Source organism: Gracilinanus agilis, chromosome 3 (assembly GCF_016433145.1).
Source record: "Gracilinanus agilis isolate LMUSP501 chromosome 3, AgileGrace, whole genome shotgun sequence".
NCBI classification, from domain to species: domain Eukaryota; kingdom Metazoa; phylum Chordata; class Mammalia; order Didelphimorphia; family Didelphidae; genus Gracilinanus; species Gracilinanus agilis.
The window spans coordinates 330,815,576-330,830,498 of NC_058132.1; the positions used below are offsets into that span (position 1 = coordinate 330,815,576).

The 14,923-nt window shown below is 34.3% G+C and overlaps 1 protein-coding gene across 1 annotated transcript in view; it reads left to right on the top strand.

The window, feature by feature from the left end:
- Positions 1-14,923, top strand: part of STAG1 (stromal antigen 1) — a 257,933-nt gene that overhangs the window by 151,526 nt on the left and 91,484 nt on the right. The gene's annotated exons all lie outside the window — the stretch shown is intronic.

Consider the following 14,923-nt stretch of genomic DNA (forward strand, 5'->3'; position numbering starts at 1 on the left):
CATCTTTACAATCTAAAATCCTATTTTCTTTAAAAAGAATTGTATGTCTCAAAACATTTGTGAACTACTATATTTAGTGTCCTCACAAATGGTAAGAACAAACAAATCCCACCCAAAAAAGCACTTTTTTTCCTCATACAGAAATATTATTTAACTGGATACTGACAGGCATGTGGTTAATACATTAACCTTTAATTTAATTTAATAATTACCTCCTTACCCTAGTAAGGATAAGGTAATTCCTTTGGGCTCTAATCAGACTGGTTCTGCTAAGGGCAGGATTGCTGCAAAGTACTACCAAATAGAAGATAGGGGGAAAAGTTTATTTTCATCACATTGATGGGTACTGCTATATTTATTCATATTACTTTTCCCATTCTTTTTTCAAAGAAATTGGGAAGGAAATAATTATGTGGGTACCTGACATTTAACTACCCTATTAACTTTTATTAAACTTTGAGTTTCCTCTCCATTATTTTATAGTAATCAGTGGTAAAGTTAAAACTTTTCCTTTTCTTCATTCTTCTCTGTTTTCTAAAAAGCATAATTTACAAGAAAAGATTTAAGCAAAGAATTTTAGTGATAATTGTATAAAAGTATCATTATATAGCAAAATATTTGTGTTTAGAGAGGGGTAGATTTTTTTTCAGAATGAAACAGTTAATCATTTAAAGACAGTCTTTGGGTTTTGTACTTCTATTAACATTCCATGTTTAGAGCTTAAGCATTTTGACAAAAAAAAGGACTAGGCAGCTGTTGCTCCTCCAGCTCACTACCCTATGTCAGATTTGCAAGTTCTTGGGGATTTCAAATAAATGCCCTTGTTATCAGAACTTGGTGGTAATTACTACAGTCACCACCATACAATTTGAACAAACCTATTACCCTAGTCTCGCACTGGCAAAGTATTGGCACATATGCAGAGCCAACACTTGGGGATCTGCTCTGTTACCCCTCTTCCCAGTGCCAGAGGTCATTTTTTGCATGCCTTGTTCCTCTTTCCAGACACCCAAAGTGAATACTTCCTCCCTCCACTCTTTGGGGTATTGCAAGAGGCTCACAGGCAGCTTGAAATTGCAGTTTGGGCATGTGAACTTGAATACCTTCACCAAGGCATAAAGACTTAAAAGAGGGGCACAGTAGAAAGATGTATTTTGGTGTAATCATCAAAGTACCAAAGTTGTATTTATGACCATGGTTTGAATTCCTGCCCTATCCCTTCTTGTTTGGCCATGAGCACATTACTCATTCTCTCTCACAGCCCCAGTCTCTTCAGTTTTCAAATATAGAAACTGAATTTGATTAAGTAGAAGCAGATTTAAGTTTGATGGAAAGCAAACTGTCTAAACAATCAGAACTGCCTGAACACAGAATGACTACCCTTTGAAATAGTTTCACTTTAACGAAATTGTTTAAGCAGTAGCTAGATGATCATTTGTTGAAAATGTTAATGCATTCTTGTGCAGATAAAGTGTTAGATTTGATGGCCTCTTGAAATTCAATGTAGAGAACAATGGATATGGATTTGGAAGATCTTGATTCAAATTTCATCTCTGATACTTTTTATCTCTGTAACCTTAAGGAAATCATTTAACATCTGTTTCCTCCTCTATAAAATAGAAACGGTAATGACTACTCTCATGAGGTTCAAATGAAATGTCATTATTATTATTTTGTATTACTTCACTTCTGGCTTGGAAGTACTATAATTCTCTATGAGAAAGAATTGAAGTATAAAGAATTGATTGCATACCTTTCTACTCTTGCCTTCTTTCCATATCCTGTCAATAAAAAGTAATCAGCATTTTGTGGCATACCTTTTGCTTTGACAATTAGGGATTTTCTGCAGTCTCTCCAAACTTAAATTTTTCCACTTTTTGTAATCTTTACCAATTTGATGAATGTGAAATAAAACATAATTAGAGTATTCAAAGCAGAAAATAATTAAGACCATGAAGACTGGGGTAGTATATAAGAAAAATAGATTTCTATGTTTGTGTCTTAAAAATGAAAGGTGGATTAGTCTTCCTCCTCCAACCAATAGTGTCTCATCATAAGACTTTAGAGATATCAAAAGCAAATTCCAATAAGTTCAAATAATAATATTTTGATCCTATAAGCAATGATAACAACAAACCCACATAATTGCTGTTATTCAGTTGTATCCAATTCTTCATGTCCTTATTTGGATTTTTCTTGGAGGTGATATTCAAGTAGTTTGCTACTTGCTTTTCCAGCTTGTTTTACAATTGGAAGAAAATGAGGTAAATGGGGTGAAGTGACTTACCCAGGGTCACCCAGCTAGGAAGTATCTCAGACTAGATTTGAATTCAAGTCTTTTCTGACTTCTGTCCAGGCACTGTATCCACTGCACCACCTAGCTGTAATAACCACATAATAATCTTTTCAGCATGCACTGATTTACCTCTTTGACTTACATATAAATTTCAGTGTTTTGGGCTCTTAACTTGGGGCTCTAGAACTACTTTATTAACCACTGTTTCTCATATCTTAGAAGATGTTCAAATTTGGAGTTGTCATTTTAACCTAAGGGCCATATTACATTAAATTGGCAAATGCCATTTGACTTTTTTTTTTAATGTTCTAAATTCAAATCCAGACCCAGATACTTCCTACCTGGGTAATCCTGGCCAAATCACTATTAACTTCTATCTGCCTAAGTTTCCTGAACTCTAAAATGGGAATAATAGCACGTACCTCCCAGGATTATTGTGAGGATCAAAGTGATCTAAAGAATTTAGTATAGTGTCTGGTACATAATAGGTACTTAAAATAAGTGCTTTTTATTTTACCACTTCCCTTCTCCTATATGTGCCTCTCTTTAATCACTAGAATCTTAAGAATTTGCAATCTGGAAATTTTATTTAGTAAAGTTAATATTGGCATCCAGCCTGGCCAAGAGGAGTCTTCTAAGTCTTCTCTCTTTTTCATGAGTATTACTATTGACCTCCTTATAATAAACTGTTCTTGTGTTCCTCATCTTATCTCTGCTCTCTTCAATAAGCATACAGCATTTTACAACTCTATCTTTTTATGCAACAGACATAAAAATTACATCATGACACAAATTCTATTTATTAGCAATTTTTTTAATTCATAGTGAGCAGCATTATGATATAATGGATAGGGAATCATCCTCCAAGCCAGTAGGACCTAGATTTAAATACCCCACTCTGACACATATTTACTAATTTTGAGCCTCAGGCTCTTCATCTGTTTTAAAAAAAAAAAAAAAAAAAAAAGAGGGTTAAAGTATATAGCCCATAAGGTGCCTTACAACTCTAAATCTAGAATTCTTTGGCCCTCTATATTTCTTCAGTTATTTCTTGGTGTAGTAGAAGAAATTGCCAAGATTATTTTTTCCAGCCATGGAAATGTAAATTCCTAAAGATTCCCTAAAAATAATTATGCACCATCATTCATTAACATACATATTCTACCTAGAATTAAGTCTGAAATTACACTGTTCATAGAGATAAATATCTGTTAGTAATATTCATCTGATAATTAGATGACCTACGGATTTATTTATAAGTTCATAAGCAATCACAGCCTCTTAGATTGGAATCAGAAGGGACCTTAGAAACCCTTTATTTCAATGCTTGCATTTTAAAGATGAAGAAACTAAGGTACTTTATTTGTCCAATGTTACAAAAGTAGTAAGTGATTGAACTCAAGTTTGAACTTGTATCCCAGGCTCCAGATCCATTAACTCTGAAATAGCATCAGCTTGGCAGAAAATAAATATGATTTGTCACGCCATTAGATAATATTTTTTTGAATAATTTCATATTTCTCATAAATAAATTTCAGATTTTTCATAAATAGCTTCATGGAGATTTAACACTACTTAAGGGGGAAAAAAGACATTTCATTGATATTGAAACTACCCATTATATGGCTATATACAAATACAAATCAGTGTCTCTAATTTGTAATTTGCATAGTGGCAAGCTATGTCTAGTCAAGTTTCTATAAAATGGTATCTTGCCAAAAAATAAAAGCTAGTCATATTTTCAGGACCTTTTGGTATGTGAATGAATTAAAAGGCTAAGTACTGATGATATAATTACATAAATAAAGCATTCCTTCACCTCAGGGAGCTTACATTTTAATCAAAGGAGACTGTGTATAACATGTAGTGTGGTGGCCTGAGAGGGGTATTTTCATCCATTAGCCCTGGAATGATGAGGAGTGCAATATGGCATTTGATTGCCTCACCCTTTTCAGAAGAGATAATACCATTGATTTGACTGCTGTTCATCAGTAAAAAGCTATAAGGAGCAAAGCAAAGGGGTATTCAGTAGTGTTTGAAGAGAATAGGAGAAATATGATCTGGCTGGTGAGACCTGCTAGATACAGGATAGTACACCTGTAGCTTTTGAGTATTAGGAAATATGTAAATTTGTAGAACAAAAAATACATAAATAAACAAATCTAATCTTTTTTAATTACAAAGGTGCTCTTTACTGTTATCAGGCATCTTCCAAAAGAAAAAACATGATTTTTTCATTTACTTTGTATAAACTACAAAGACAAATTAATCCAAAAAAGGCTTTAAGGTTGAGAATTTTTTTAAACAAACAAAAGTATCAAGAACTTAAAATTAAATATAAGAAAATTAAAAACAAAAATGCAAGTAGGAGCAAGTAGCCTTGCTGAGGCCTTTTTTTTTCCCCTTCAGCCTATCTTGTAAACAGAATGAAGACTAAAGAAAAGCCAGTCCTGGAAACAGTATCACAATCTTCAACCACAATCTAAAGGAACTTTCCAACCCAAGAGAATAGAGAAATAAAACAGATTGTAAAAAGTTTGATAGGAACTAGGTTTGGAAGGATATTTCTAAATTCTACTGATGAGAGGGAAGAAATACAAAGATTATGTTGTTATATTTTTGAAAATATTTTGGGAATTATGTTTAATTCAGTGATTCAAATAAAAGTTACTTCCCTTTGATATTGTAGTACCTTCCAAAATGGAAAGATAGCCAGCCTTTGTAAATTATTTTGTTTATTCATTCCCTTAATGTATTATTTATACATTCTTTCAGCAAGCATTTATAAGGGACTTACTGAGTGTGTTATTGGAGATACTAAGATAAAATCTAAATAGTTCCTACCTTCAGGGAGCTCCCATTCTATTTGGAGGTGAGGGATGAATATGGAAGTAGAGAAACGGGTCCTCAGATAATTACATTATAAATTATGTACAGAATGTGTTGAGGTGAAGGGCACTAGCTGTTGAGGAGAATGTAGACTTCATAGGGAAGTTGACCAGATCATTTGCAATACTAATAGTTAAGAAGTATTTGGTATTTCTTAACAAAATGTGTCAGGAAAACGTAAATTCATATCTATATAACCATGAATAAGTCACTTTACCTAATGTGAATTTTAAAAAATGAAATCTGGTTATTATCTTTAGCTTTCCTTGACAGATGAAGTTCATCTGTTATCTTTATTTGGACAAATAATAGGCTTAAGAGGGAAAAAGACAGAAATAGAAGAATAGAATGTTCTGGTCAGAATGAGGAGTGTCAGAGATTTTGATCAAAGAGATAGGAAGTTTGTGGGTAATGATAATATTCAATGTGTATGCATTCACTAGATCCCTAAGGTCCAGTGGGGAGGGAGTGGGTCATGATTTTCGAGAATGTTGAAGAACATCAACATGAACGTTGTAGTCTAATGTAGTGTAAAAGCAGAAGTTGAGGAGAGAAGAAGAAAGGGTAATAATTTGGAGACCTTTCCAAAAATGATCCATATAGAGCAAAAACAAAATTTGAGTGACCTTCAAGGAAAAGAACATTTCTGAGTGTTGGCCCCAAAGGAAGTTTGGAAGTGGCAATGAAGAAAAAGGAGCCTTTTTACTTCCCAGCCAGGATGACCATCGTGTTAGAATTGTGGGGAAAAGAACAGCCAAGTACAAATTGTTTGTTGAGTTCTGTATATATCTACCTTGATCTTTTTATAAAATTCTTTCTTTTCATTCTCATGCAAATTATTTTCTGTCCTAAGAATTTCATTTTTGAAAGCTTCCTATCCTTTGTGGTAAACTAATGTCCCTTATAAAATTTCAGGCCATGAGATCCTGCTTATTTTTTTCTGAGCCCTTTGAAACTTGTTCTCCACAAATCTAGAATGCTTATTAAACTTTGTCTGGCTTTCCCCTCTTTCTCTAGCACAAATTCCAAGATAAAGTGATAATGGGGCAGGGCCAAGATGGTGGAATGATAGGGAGTTGTGTGTTTGTTCTCATCCACAAACTCATCAGTCCAAATCTTGATGAATAAATCTAGAATAAGTCACAGTGAGTCTTTTGTCCAGTTCAGCTCTGATATGGAGATTTGTGGACACTTAGTATGGATCAGTCCAGAAACATGTTATGCTCTACACAATCTAGTATCCGGAGAGAGGCTGTCTACTAGGGAAAAAAGAGATTTTAGACCAGGCCATCACCAGGCTCAAACAGAAACACTGCAACAGGGATAATCTTTTTGCTGACTGCCCAGGTTTGTGTTAGAGATCCAGGATGGAGTAAGAAGGGGACCTGCTCACAGTGGTAGCAGTGACATTCAGCCCTGGGCAGTGTAGAAGAAAAGAGGAGATTCAGTAGCCAGCTGCAATAATGATGTGGCTTAGATTATATGCAGAAAGCAGGGTGTCATTTCCAATGTCTAGCCTCACTGCAGTAGAATAACCAAGGTAGGAATCCGAGACCAAAGGCAAGCCTACAGTTTTTCTCTTATCTAGTTAATAGGGGCTGAGTCTAACAACTAGCAATCTGTTTTTACATAGTCCCAAACTAAGGTCAAGAACTTAGAGAGCTCAGACTTTGATCTGAGTCAGACCTCTTTAGGAACACTGAAAAGCAACTTGTCTCTGAGGTCCAGAAATAATACAATATTCAGGACTACAAGAAAACAACAGTAGAACCAACCAGACCTTCCCTTCAGAGTATGACATAGCCCAGCTCTCACATCAAGACTAAAGTCAGAAAATGGGCAAACAAAAAAAGAAGCCTGTGATAATGAGGTATTATGGTAACAGGGATGTGCAAAACACAAACTCAGGAGAAAAGAATGACTAAAACAACTACAATCAAAACATCAGAAAAACAGCTTGGGCACATACTCAACTATAATTTCTAGAAGAAATGAAACAAGAGTTTACGGAATTTTATCTTAAATATTTTTTATAAATAGAATAAGAATCCTTGAAGAGAGGAAAATGGAAGAGAAATGAGAGCTTTGGAAAGTGAATTAATAGTTTGGCACAAGAAAAACAAAACTTTGCCAAACCAACAAACTCTGGAAAGTAAAATTTCCAAAATGGAAACCAATGATTTCATAAGCTATAATGACTCCACCAAATACTAAGAAGTGTTCATACAAATTTAAAATCTGTGAGAAAATAAAGTATAAAATATGTCATAGCAAAAACAATTGAACTGAAAACCAGACTGAGAAAAAAAAAATTTTAGATTCATTGGAGTATCTGAAGACAATGACCAAAGAAAAAACCTACATAATCTTATCTCAAGAAAACTGACCAGATCTTAGACCCATAGATGAAAGTGAAAATACAGGGAATCCAACAGTCTTCTGAAAGAAACCTCAAAATGACAAAACCCAGTAACCTCAATAACCAAAATAAAGAGCCCCTGGTTCAAAGAAAAATTATGGATAGCAGTCAGAATTTAAATAGCAAGGATCATACACAATATAGTCAGTATTGTAAACAATTTAGCAGTATAAAGAAGCAGAAAGCATGGAATGCATTTTTCCCAAAGGTAAAAGATATAAACTTACAACCAAGATAACTTATCCACCACAACTGAATATAATATTTCCAGGATAGGGTATGCTAATGAAATAGAGTACTAATCATTCCTAATGAAAAGAGCAGAACATCATAGAAACTTCAAAGTTGGAAAACAGAAGTAAAGAAAAACATAAAAAGGTAAATATGAATGAGAGTTATTAAGGACTAAACAAGAATAGCTACTTACATTCAAATATGGGGAGATGATACATATGTCCCCTCCAAACCATGCCATCCCCCAACTCCACTTAGAGTTCACTTGGGCAAGATCTAGTGGCAGTTCTCTATATTTTGGTGATCCAAAGAAAAAGACAGAAAGAGAATTTCAGAGCAAGGAAAGTCAGGAGTAATTATCTTTCACAATCGGGGTACATATTCACATCTCTATAAGTCAAAAGGAAGGGGAGGGATTGGCTGTCATGTGAACCTCCCTCTGAATCAGTAAAAAAAAAAAATTATATATATACACACACACACACACACACACACACACACACACACACACAAAGCTGAATAAGGTGGAGCAAAGCTGTGCATATACTTTCCAAGTGCCCAACTTTTGTACATATCTCTTTTTGAAAAAAGAATGGGAATTTGAGAGAGTGCTCATAAATTGGGGAAATGAACAAATTATGGTATATAAATGTGCTAGAATATCATGCTGAATTCAGCATAATGACCATCCAAGATTCCAGAAAACTAATTATGAAACATGTTGCCTACCTCCTCATAGACAGGTAACAGTATCAATGTGCAGAATGAGACATTCTTCTGGACCTAGCCATCATGGAAATTTGTTGACTGTATGTGTATGTAATGGGTTTTTGTTTTTCTTTTGTTCTCAGTCGGAGCTGGGGGTAAGATGGATAATGGGGCAGAGGGAGAGGAGATGGATTTTAACTAATTAAAATAATAAGCAGTTTAAAAATAAAAGATGAAGCTATTAATTTCCTCAAAGTTTCCATCATTTTCTATCCTAGCAGACAGCTCTTTATTGTTGAGAATCTTATCCGGAACACAAGTTGTTCATTTTTCCTTTACCTTTCAGTAGATGAAATTATCAAGCAAGTAATGCATGAAATTAAGTTGCAGTAAGCATAAAGTAAGGTAAAATCACTCATCATTTCTATACCATTGCTATTTTTTAAGCTTGGTATCTAAACTTGCCACCTATTTATTTACTCTTGTCCAAGTTTTCCAAATATTGATTGCTTCTGCCTTCATATATTTTATGAAACATTTTATTGATATATTTTGTTTTTACATTGCTTTTATTTCCCAGTATAACCCTCCTCTCATACAAAGAGCCATTCCTTATAACAATGAAAAAGGAAAAGTTAAAAATGGGGTGTGGGGGTGGAGGGGCAGGCTTACTCAACACATCAGTCTAAGTCCAACATGTATTATCCACCTTTGCAAAAAAGGGAAAAGTACATAATCAATCTTCTCATCAAATCAATCAAGCTTAGTTTGTCCATTATAATGACCTTACATTCAGGACTTTTTTTGTTGTTTTTATTTCTATTTCTTATTTTATGCTGTTGTATATTTTTTGTGCACTTGATTTACTTTGTATCAAATCATATGTTTCCCAAATTTCTATATTCTTTTGTTCATTGTTTCTTGAATCACAGTAATAATTCTATATTTGTCATCCTTGGCGTATGACAAAAAAATGGGGCAACTAAAGGGTTGTATAGTTAAGCACTTGCTTTACATGGTTCCAAATTATTTTCCAGAATGTTTAAAGTAATGCACAGTTTTTCCAGTACATGTGCCTATCTTTCCACAACCCTTGCATCACTGATTAACCATCTCTATCATTTTTACTAAATTGCTAAATATTGTGTAAAATAATAATATCTAGCATTTATATAGTGCCTACTAAGTCCAGACACTGTGTTAATCTATAAATCTTATAAATTTATAAATCTATAAATATTATAATCAGTTGATGCTTACAAAAATCATGGAAGATAGAAGATAGGTCCCCATTTTTGCAGGTGGAGAAACTGAGGCAAACAGGATAAGTCACTTTCCCAGGGTCATACAGTATGCTAGATTTAAACTCAGATCTTCCTGAATTTAGGCCCACTGCTCTAAAAGTCAAATATATACATGTTTAATATATTCTTATACATGCTTGCTACAAAATGTATATGATTTGGGGTGTTTTTATTTTTAATTTTAATTTTTAATTAATTTCCTAATGCAGAACCATTTTAGCATTAGTAAAAATCCAGTTTGTCAGTAGGGAATTATATTTTAGATATAATGCTATAAGAGAGGGTGTGGAAGTCAGAAAAAGAGATTTTATCTCATCTGTAGCATCTAAGAAATGGCAGTAAGTTTAACTAAAGGGACAGTTTGATTAAGAGAAATATATTTGGTATTTTCCCTCTCTTGATAGAAAGGTTATGATGATGGACCAGGAGACAGCATATTAGACATGCATTCCCAGAGAAAGCCATTGGGTAGATTTATTTTGTTTGGCCATTTATGAAATATAAAAAGTGTAGAAGGGAATCACAAATAGAGTAATTTTGTCATAATCTTATTAAACTTAATATATAAGTATACATGCATATTATGTATGTACATATATAATTTCTATACACAGTTTCTTACACACTCTTCTTCCCTGTTCTTAATTTCTTGGAATGTTTGCATTTAGTAATTGTTAGTTTCATAATTTAAAAAAGAAAATTTAAAATAAAAATCATTACCATTGGGGACCTTGGGGAAGAGAGGAAAGGTAGGGAGAATATTTTCTAGAATTAGGTATAGAGAACATCAATGCTCCTGAACTAGGAATTAAATGAAAATATTTGAATTGTAAAGTTTTATCTGAACTGCTAAAGAGGCATTGGAAGCAGGACCGCCAGCTTTATTTCAATTATCTGATTTTGATGAACTTTAGGCCTGGATTTAGAAAATTTTATTAGGAAAATGAGACTGGGGAAAAGAATTATCTGAAGAGTCAAATTAGTTTAGGGGTAGAGAAGGTTAGAGGTAAATAGGGAAATTTCAAAAATGACTTGATTTGGTAGATATAGAATTTTACAAATGTACTGAAAATAAAGGCTTTCCTTGCCGGACTAAATAAATAAATAAAGCTTTCGGGGGGGGGTGGGTGGGTGGGATTTAAGTAGATCTTAAATGATTTTCCTTATATATTCAGGGATGCCTTCACAGAATAGACAATGAAATTGCTTTAATTGATGGATTTAGGGAGGAAAGCATTCATATTTGGCCTATACCATTTGTGGGCAGCTAGGTTGCGCGGTGGTTAGAGTGCCAGATCTAAAAGTCAGGAAGACTCATCTTCCTGAGTTCTCATGCATTTATTAGCTGCATGACCCTGTTTGCCTGTGTTCCTTACATGTAAAATGATCTAGTGAAGGAAATTGCAGACCATTTCATATCTTTGTCAAAGAAAATCCCAAAAGAGGTCACAAAGAATCAGATAAGACTGAAAAATGACTGAAAGTCATATGATTCAGCCACCAACTTAGAATAGAATCCCAGTCAAGTCATATATCTCTCTTGATTTTGGTTTACACACATACACACACACACACACACACACACACACACACACATTTATTTATTTGTTGAGAAAAAAATTTTTAATTCTTAGCTTCCATCTTAGAATCAATACTGGGTATTCTAAGGCAGAAGAGTGTTAAGGGCTAGGCAGTGGGGGTAAAGTGACTTGCCCAGGGTCACACATCTAGGAAGTGTCTGAGGCCAAATTTGAACCTAGGACCTCTCATCTCTGGGCTTGACTCTCAGTCCACTGAACCTCCCAGTTGCCCCCGTAAAATGAAAATATTGAAATAGATCTTCTCTTTGTCTCTTCTAGTTCTTCAATTTTATGATTCATTACTATAATACATTAATTACAGTGTGCCTGATGAGAAATTTAGAGTATTTTATACTTGTTCTTTCTTGAAGGAATTTCTTCTATGACTTTGCCTATATATCTGACTCCTAAAACTAGTTTTACCCAAAAAGTAACTATGACTAGTAGAATAAGGCTGCAACATCACCCTTTGCCTCAATCTAAAAATTCATTACTTTGTGGTCTTAATGGTTTCTTATGAGAAAGGTAATTATCCTTTCCTACTTTAAGTTTTTTATATTAGACGATTATTGTGTTGAAAATTTCCTTAGAGCTCTAGGTTTAGAGAGATGATGGATCAAAGCTGGAATCATATTTTGAATAGTCATTTAAGAATGAGATCTAGATGAAATCTTAGGTACTGCAAATAGTTCACTATTATAGGAGCAAAGAAGAGCCAGGAAGAGAATGAAAGATTGATCTGAAAAGAAAAATGAAAAATCAGGTGGGAAAAATAGTATTTCAAAAGGGCACAGATGAAACATTTAAAGGTGTGTGAGGGAAGTTTGACATTGTCATTTAGCAGATCAATAAGGGTAGGAACTGAAAGATTGGGAGAAGTAGAAATCATAAGGACTTAATCATAAGAAGAGTAGTTTCAGAGGATCCGAGGGATAGTAAATTACTAGAAAATAGAAGCTGCAGAGGTAAATTACTGATTCAAGAACTACAAGGGGCTGAGAACAATTGGACCTTATTTTGACTAAGCACAGTATTTTCTCTGACTATAGTGCTGATTTTACGGTGTTTAAGTACAGTCACCAAGTATTTGAATGCCTATGTACTTGGTACTAGAGCTACAAATTTAAAGAATAAACAATACTTGTTATCAGAAGATAGTGAGAAACTTGAGTAGGAAGACCAGTTAGGAAACACTTTTAGTAAGCTAGGTGAAATGAAATATGGAAGCAGGTAGATCATTCAATGGAGAGTCGTAGATCTGAGGTCAGTAAGACCCGAGTTCAAATCAGACACTTGCCAACAAGTCACTTAAACCTGTTTGCCCTAGCCCACTAGAGAAAGTAGCAAACCACTCCTGTGTTGTTACCAAGAAAACCCAGTGTACAACTTTGGCGTGCTATGGGGTAACAAAGAAACACAACTAAATAATAGTTTTCAAAAAACTTTCATTGTAATGGGAGAGACATCAAGTACACATAAAAAATATATCCAGAATAAACATTGAGTGAATAAATGCAAAATAGTTCAATACAATATTGTATAGGGAGAAGAGCTCTAGTAGTTGAGAGTGGAGAAATGCTTCACATTGAAAATGGCTTCTTGAAAAAAGAGAGGATTTCTTCAAAACAGAAGTGACAATGTACATTCCAAGGATGGTGGTTAGCCAGTGTAGAGACACATAAATGTGAGGAGCATCATGTCTGAGGAAGAGAGTAGGGACAAGTTTGTTTAGATCATGAGTGTCAGAGTACTGTACTACAATGCTAAAGAGATAGCATAGAGCCATGCCATTAGCAATGAAAGCCAGGGGTTTATATTTTCTTGTGGCGAAAGAAAGACACAGGAGTTTATTGAACAAAAGACAGATTTGTGTTTAAGGAAAATTCCTTTGAGAATCATGTAGAGAACTAGAGAGCTGAGAGACTGGAGGTAGAGGGAGACATTTTTAATAAGCTAGATGAGAAGAGATTCAGGTTTCAAATAAGATGATAGCTGAATGAGTATAAGATATGCATTGAATAGAAGAATGATGTGGAGGTAGAAATAATAAGATATAGGAAGTGACTAAATCTATAAAATGAGTCACAGTATGTAGTCAATGATAGGATTGTTCAAAAATTACATATCTGGGAAATTATCAGAATGGTGATACCTTTGACAGAAATAGGAAAAACTGGAAGAGGAATGAGTTTGGGAGGAAATACAATAAGTTCTTTTTTGAACATAAAGAGTTTGAAGTATTTTCAAGAAATCCAGTGTGAAATGTCCAATAAGCAATTGGTGATAATCTGTTAAAACATTTGGGAGAAACCATGACTGAATAGATGTCTTTTTGAATTGTGTACATTTGATTAGGTCATGTGGGAAAAGAAGAGAAGAAAGCCTAGGACAGAGCCCTGGGTAAAACCCACTGTTAGGAAGTGTGATATGCCACAAAAGTCTTCAGAAGGAACATAGAAGATATAGTTTCTTGAGATAGAGTAGAAGTAGGAAAAAGTAATTCCACATGAGCCCTGAGAAGTTTGAGTGCAACTCATATTGGTAACTTTGGAGAGAACAGTTTCAGTCAGAAGTAAGTAGCTAGATTATGAAGAGTTGGGGAATGAATGAGACTAGAGGAAATACAGGCAATGAGTATAGAGAGCTTTTTCTAGGAATTTGACAAAGATCAGAGGTAACACGATCGCATCATGGAATATTAGGATCTAATGAAAGTTTCTTTAAAGATGAGAAAAAATTGAGCATGTTTGAAGAAGGAATTAGAAAAGAACTGACAAATAGAGCCCTGGTAAAGATTTGGGATGAGAGGAGAATAATTGAAGCTGTAATCTACTGGAGAAAATGAAGGGGAATGAGATCAAAGCCACACTAAAAGGAATGGTCTTAGCATGAAGAAAGTCTATCTCATTGTCAGAATGGAAGAACGGAGAGAGTGAAAAATTGTGTCAAAGGCAGGAAAAAAAAGAGCTAGCAGAAAGGTAAGCAGTGTTCATTTATAGATTCTCGGTAATTGGGAAAGTATAACATCCAGAGCTCAATTAATTTAAAAAGCAGTTATTGAATGCTTACTCTATGTTTAGCATTGTGCTAACATTAGAGATGTTAAGACAAAAATAGTTCCTGCATTCATTTAGTTTATATTCTAAAGAATAAAACATATGTCTTATGTATAGTTGTGTACATTTTCTATGTGTGTGCTCACTCATGTGGTGGGTCGCATAATGAATAGAGTTCCAGGGTCTGGAATCAAGAAAATTCATCTTCTTTAATTCAAATTTGGCCTTAGAAACATACTAGCTGAGTGACTGGGCTAATCACTTTACCTGTTCTCTTCAGTTTCCTCATCATCCTCCAGTATCTTTGTCAAGAAAACCCCAAATGGACTCTGAAAGAGTTGGATATGACTGAACAGTAAATGAGTAACATATTTACACATATACATGCTAATGCTAAAATTCAGGGTCAGAGGATGAGGTGGTACACTTGAAAAAAA